Genomic DNA, 6867 nt, shown 5'->3' with positions numbered 1-6867 from the left:
TTCTGATTGGTTAAAACTTCTTCTAATCTAATTGGCTGCCCGTGTTAATGAGCACCAATGTCCAGTGTGAAAACTAACACTGTGACCTGAGCTTTTTAAGAGGAAAAATTAATCATGAGACTGAAAAATGAACAAGTTGAATTCTCTCTCTCTCTCTCTCTCTCTCTCTCGCTCTCGCTCTCTCTCTCTCGCTTTCTCTCTCTCTCTCTCTCTCTCTCTCTCTCTCTCTCTCTCTCACACACACACACACACACACAACAATAGTTGCACACTGTAAACCCTAAATGACAGTTTGGTAGGGTGTACAAAATTTAGAATTATGGTACAATCACTGCTCTGGTCATTTTGTGGGCATTAGGACACGTTGGGATACACACGCACACACACGCACACACACACACACACACACACAATGTAATCACTGATATATTATTTTGCATTCACCTACATAATACACAATAGTTAATGTATGTCTGTGTCTCTGTGTGTGTGTGTGTCTGTGTGTGTAAGGAATAAGTGTGTAAAGAATAGTGATTGTTAATCTGCATTTGTCCTTGTGAAGGTGAAGCAGCCTTCTGTCCTTCTGCCGGCCGTTTACAATGCCAACAGGGGACACACACACACACACACACACACACACACACACACACACACACACACACACACAGTATATCGGCATATTATCTAAATATGATATCTACATCTATACACATATTGGCACCAACACAGTCAATCTATGCATGCTGAAGTAGACATATTCTTATGTTATCAATGTGTTTAAATTATTACTGATGCAAATATGCGCAAAGTATGTACACAATTTGTTGTAGGCACACACACACAGCCATGTTACCTACACACATACATTTCATGCACACCCAGAAATTTTGGATGTCTACATATTTAGTGTTCTGGGTACAGACAAGTAAAAGATTTTATCCACACACACACGCACGCAAACACACAGACACACGCTGTTTCTCTCTCTATCTGATGATGCATTTCTCTGTTATTTCCCTGAGCTCCGGACTCCCACACTCTAATGTTCAGTTGATGTAATTAGAGTTAGCATCATTTTTACTCACTAGCACTCACGTGGAGCTACTGCAGTGCTTGTACACACACACACACACACACACACACACACACACATACACACAGACACACTGCTGTGCTTTAGACTGCAAATCTTTTTAAACACATTGCTTACAGCATATTTCACACCTTCATGTATTGTAGATAGATATGAAATGTGCTAATTAAATGGGAATATGTTATTGTTAAAATTTGGCAACTCCAATTACGGGATGTGCATTTTGCAGAGGAGGCTGAAATAAACATGCTAGCAGAGCTAAGCCTGCATATACATCAGATTATTTGCTTGTACACATCATACATACATTTTGGAGCGCAACAGCACCACCACTGGTCGTATGCAAAATACACAGGATGCTATAAGGATCAGAGAAGGGAAGCCTGGGCTGATTTCTTTCTAGCTATGACTGTAGATTCATGCAGTTTACTAGTTATTGCCACAAAATGACACGTGTCCTAGGTCTGATCCCTTAAAATTCATCACACTTGATTTTGTACTTTGAAGTAGAATCAAACTACAAATTAGGAAGAAGGACAGATCCAGAACGGTAAATTTAGTGGGGTTTTTTTCTTGTTTGAACCATGTTTGCTATTCAGGATGAATGAATCCTGTACGATGAATCCTGCACCACATAAAGCACTTAAAAATAAATAGAATTCGGAATATTAGAAATGTATTCTTAGAATTTCATTGTTGAGCAATTAATAGATTTGAACTCAGCTTAAAATAATCTAAGAGAACTAGAATGTACATTTCCAAAATATGAATGGTGCTTGCACGTGGCAAGTTCCCCTCATCGTGCTGAGTGTTTTGATACGTCACATGTCCATGTTGTGCTAACTTTTTGATTTCGCTTGTTTTGGGGGCGGGGCTACACGTTAGGTCAGTTCCCATCATCGGGCTGTGTTTTGATATATGACATGTCCATGTTGTGCTAACTTTTTAATTTCGCTTATTTTGGGGGCGGGGCTACAAGTTATGTCAGTTCCCCTCATTGGGCTGAGTGTTTTGATATATGACATGTCAATGTTGTGCTAACTTTTTAATTTCGCTTATTTTGGGGGCGGGGCTACAAGTTATGTCAGTTCCCCTCATTGGGCTGAGTGTTTTGATATATGACATGTCAATGTTGTGCTAACTTTTTAATTTCGCTTATTTTGGGGGCGGGGCTACAAGTTATGTCAGTTTCCCTCATTGGGCTGAGTGTTTTGATATATGACATGTCAATGTTGTGCTAACTTTTTGATTTCGCTTATTTTGGGGGCGGGAATATAATGGACGTCTTATAACGGAAGTCTATTTGGAAAAAAAAGCCACTTTGAGCTTCCGTACCGGGAATTCCAGAATTCCGATATAAAAGTCACACTTATAAAAGTCATAGCACACCTCTCCGGTCAATTTGACACCTCATTCATGGGTCTAGGACAAAAGCTGCGGGAAAAGTTACGCGCCGAAGTTTTGTCCGGCACAATAACAAGAATGTTGCTTTGCAAGCACCATTAACAACAAAAAATGCTAATGAACCTGTGTGTATATTATGTTATCTTACATATTGACTAATTTATAGTGAGTCTTTACTATCAACTCGGTTATATCCATCGATAACTAGTCAGAGTTTATAGAATTTTTGCATTGATTATATTGTATCCTTAAAACTTAAGATCAAAAATGACTTGGTTGAATAATAAGTGAGAAGAAAGTGATGCTATATTAAAGTGTGTCTTATCTAGAGCTCCGAGCGATAAGTGTTGCACACAGTGTTGATAATCTGTTGCACACTGATAAACCACACGCAGCAGAAAGGACAGAAGTATAAAAAATAACATTACTAACATTCCTAGAGGATGCAATTTTATGTTCAGGGCTAACCTGCCCTCCTCCTCTTCTTTGATTGCCTTTGTAGAGTGTCCTTGAGTGCTAGAAAAGCACTATACACAAGCGGAAATGTCAAACTGTGCTTAAAGAATGTGTTTTTATTAGCCTTTGTCTGGTAAATGAACAACCTGACAACAAGGCAAATTACAGGCTGTTTATATGAAAATCGCCCACAATTCGTGCTCCGTTCATGACCCGAATGCCGAACTACAAATAACAGACGTTCCTTGATTTCATGGTAAAATTTCAAACAAATTGTTTGCAAATTAAAATATAACAACAAATTTAATTTAAGGCATTTGATTTTAAAAAATACACAAATTGTATAATTACACCAAAAAAAAATCACCATTAAAAAACAATTGCAAATTAGCTTAGTAGAGTGTATAGACTATATAATTGTTGGGAACTGGCCACTAATCAACTTTAGTAAATATTTTGGATGATCACATGGTGTATTAGAGGCAGTTATCGTTCTTCACTTAGACATTAAATTTGTTACGCTGAGAGAATTTGGATCCGTCGCATTCCCTTTTATGCTATTATGATAAACAACTTCCGACCCACAAGCAACAACCACCTGCCATTTTAAATCAGCCTGCTGGTAATTACAGGAATATTCAGCATTCTGTGTGTGTGTGTGTGTGTGTGTGTGTGTGTGTGTTGGGTGAGTGGGGATTGGAGAGTAATCAAAATGAAGAAAGTGTGAACATGTCTGAACATCTCCATATTCATTATAGAACACACTTGTCGTTGCTGTGTGTGTGTGTGTGTGTGTGTGTGTGTGTGTGTGTGTGTGTGTGTGTGTGTGTGTGTGGAAGGGCTTCGTAATGATAGGAATTTATTTATGCGATTCCTGTCTGGTTCCAAGTAAGCTGGCACAGCAATATAGTTTTTCCCTCCTATACCCAGAGATTCTGCCTTTTTGCTTGTTCCTAACATAGGGGCAAATCACTGTACCTGTGGGGACATTCAGCTGGTTCTCATGAAGGTCTTTATTGTCATTGTGTGCCCAAAACAATGAAATGGGTTTATCAGCTCTTAAGATGCCTAAAATTAAAACACTGAAATAACAGTAAAGACAGTATAAATAATATACACAGTAATGCAGTGAGAGCATCATGCTTTAAACGATATAGAACAAGAGGCAGTTTGTTGGTTGGATTTGCCACCTTTAGTGTTTGGGGGTGTTGGTGTTGCCACCGGTGGGGTTGGGAGGGTTGGAATTACCACCAGTGGTGTAGATAGATCCCACAGGGAAAACACCACCGAACATTTTTTTATGGGGTGTAACTGTTATCACACTTTCTGAAGGGCACAAAAGCATCCAGCTCTCATCTTAAAAAAAAAACACTTTCAGGACAACAGCAATGTATCACTTTTGACAGTACACACACACACACACACACACACCTTCAGTTGCTAACATTGAACCCTATTTGTTCCTTCATGAAACACGTGAAGCCAACATGAAACATGGCAAACACACACAAGGTTTTTTACTAAAGTGGCAGTGGCGGATTTAGGCATGGGCGACATGGGCATAAAATAAATGATTGGGCGATCGGAACTTATGCGGCCTGCACAGGCTGATCGGAGTACAGCGTTAAAATCCTTTGACTGCAGCCCATGGGCAGGAGTTTCTCGTGATGTGAGTGAGTGCTCAGGTGGTCATACAATGTCATTCAAATTGAACACGCCTGTACTCTTACTGGGCAATATGAGAAGGATGGGGCGGGGCTTGTTATCAGTTGACGCCTCTTTTGGTGACAATGACGTCGGTAATAAGAGTGGGGGATGGTGGTGTGTGTGCAAGCGAGTGAACTTAGAAATGAACGCAAATTGTAGGCTAATAATGGGCAAGAAAAAGCATCCAAAACCATCAGGGGCCCAATTCAGAAAAACAGAAAAAAGAGGAGGAAAAACGCACGAAAGTTAAAGGTATGTTTAAGACTAAGTCATTTTGTTAAGAGTAAATAGCATGTAAAGACATTGGCTATTATATCTCTCATGATGTGCTATGTAGCTATTGCTAATTCTACTACCCTGATAACCTATGGCATATATAACTTATATAGAATATTGTGTTAATAGTATAGAAATGATCTTTTCTTTTGTTTGTTGAGACTGGTTTGAACTTTTCATGGAATTGGAATTAGTTCTTTTTCTGTTAGTTGATAATAAACTGTACAATGTGCATAATGACATGCATTTATTGTGTATTTCCAGTAATTGTGCTTTGAAGATGTGGACTGACACGAGATAGGAGGGTAAAATTAAGAGTGTTGAGCCACTAATGTATCACGCAGCAGGAGTGAGAGAAGCACTTATTGACGTTAGGGGTCACAACACAGACCATGCGATAAAATCATATCGCTTCGGTATCTGTACAGTGGAATGGTATGGAATCTTGAGCCAGATGCAACATGTAGGTAGGCTGATGCAGTCTCCCAGTATGCATGTGGATGCAGCAGTTAATCTACTGAAAAAGACAGAGAAGGTCTCAGCCACTACACATTGACTGGCTTTGTGACTGCACAAACTTCAGACAAGGACATTTTTTGTGAAGAAATGAATGTGGAGGCATTTTTCATATGAGTCTTGTGATGAGACTTTGACTGACACCCTGAAGAAGCTGAAGGTAACATTTTTCAATGCTGTTGTTAATGCAGCAACCTCAACCCTTTTCCACAATTGATGTGGAATGTCTCTCAAATGAGGAGCTGACGGAACAGTGTGAGGTGCTTAGTGTAACACTGCACCATAAAGGACTTTCAGACTTGGATGGCGGAGAGTTTACAGAGGAACTGAAGAACCTACCTGACTTGCCATCAAAGACCATGAACTTGCTTGGGCTGCTGATGTTTATGCATGACAGGGGGCTCTCAGAAATGGGGCGCTGAGAGGGGGGGGTTCGCCTAAGGTGCCATCCAAGCTAGAACTGCCGCTGTGAAGTGGAGGATTATTGCAATGCTGTAATACACACACACACACACACACACACTAAAAACATAGCATGAGCTCTTGGGTATCAGTGGCTTAGTTTAATTATTTATATACATGCAGACCTTATGGCAGGTGGAGACAGTATTGACATTAATTTATATTGACAATGCCTTAAGGCTAAACTGGGCACACACACACACACACACACTGCATACAGTAAATGAACTTTCATTACACTTCAGAAAAATTGATTCCAGAAGCAAAAGGTGGGTGTGTTTTCGTCCGTTTAGTTTTATGTAAACTTTACATACGAACACATCCCTTGGTTAACACCGTTATTTTAATAACACAACAAGCTAACATGCTACACCAGGGTTCGGCTAATTAAATCTCTATAACCGCCGTAGCTTATACTGAAGCTCTGACACTGGAGACTCCTTCCAAGAATTCACTATATGAACGATTTTACTTTTTTTTGTTGTTAAATAAGTTTGTTTATGCTAAATATGTGTATATGTTAACAACCTGTTAAATTAGATATTACTATGGAAACAATACAGTATCCAATACAGTTATAGACAACTAATCTCCTTTAGGACCAATCAGAACGGAGAATTCACCAGCACTGTGGCGTAAGAGTAACGTAACGTAACAGATGATAATGTTTCACAACTGTTAATATGACATACGACTGGTTTGGGATTTTAGATTTTCCAAGTCACATGACTGGATAACGACCATCTCTCCGTCTCTCTCTCACACACACACACACACACACACACTGCCAGCACGACTCTGACCACACCATTAATGTGAATCATTAACGATGTAAGAGAAAGCGACGTCTCCTCGCATTTCATCCTCACTGCTCACACTCCGAGATTCAATTACTTTAATATCCCATAATTTCATTGGCTTATTAAATTGCTCTAATTCTGAGTGAAGGGAAT

The sequence above is a fragment of the Tachysurus vachellii genome, chromosome 15, assembly GCF_030014155.1.
Source record: "Tachysurus vachellii isolate PV-2020 chromosome 15, HZAU_Pvac_v1, whole genome shotgun sequence".
Lineage (NCBI taxonomy): Eukaryota > Metazoa > Chordata > Actinopteri > Siluriformes > Bagridae > Tachysurus > Tachysurus vachellii.
This window is presented reverse-complemented; position numbering follows the sequence as displayed.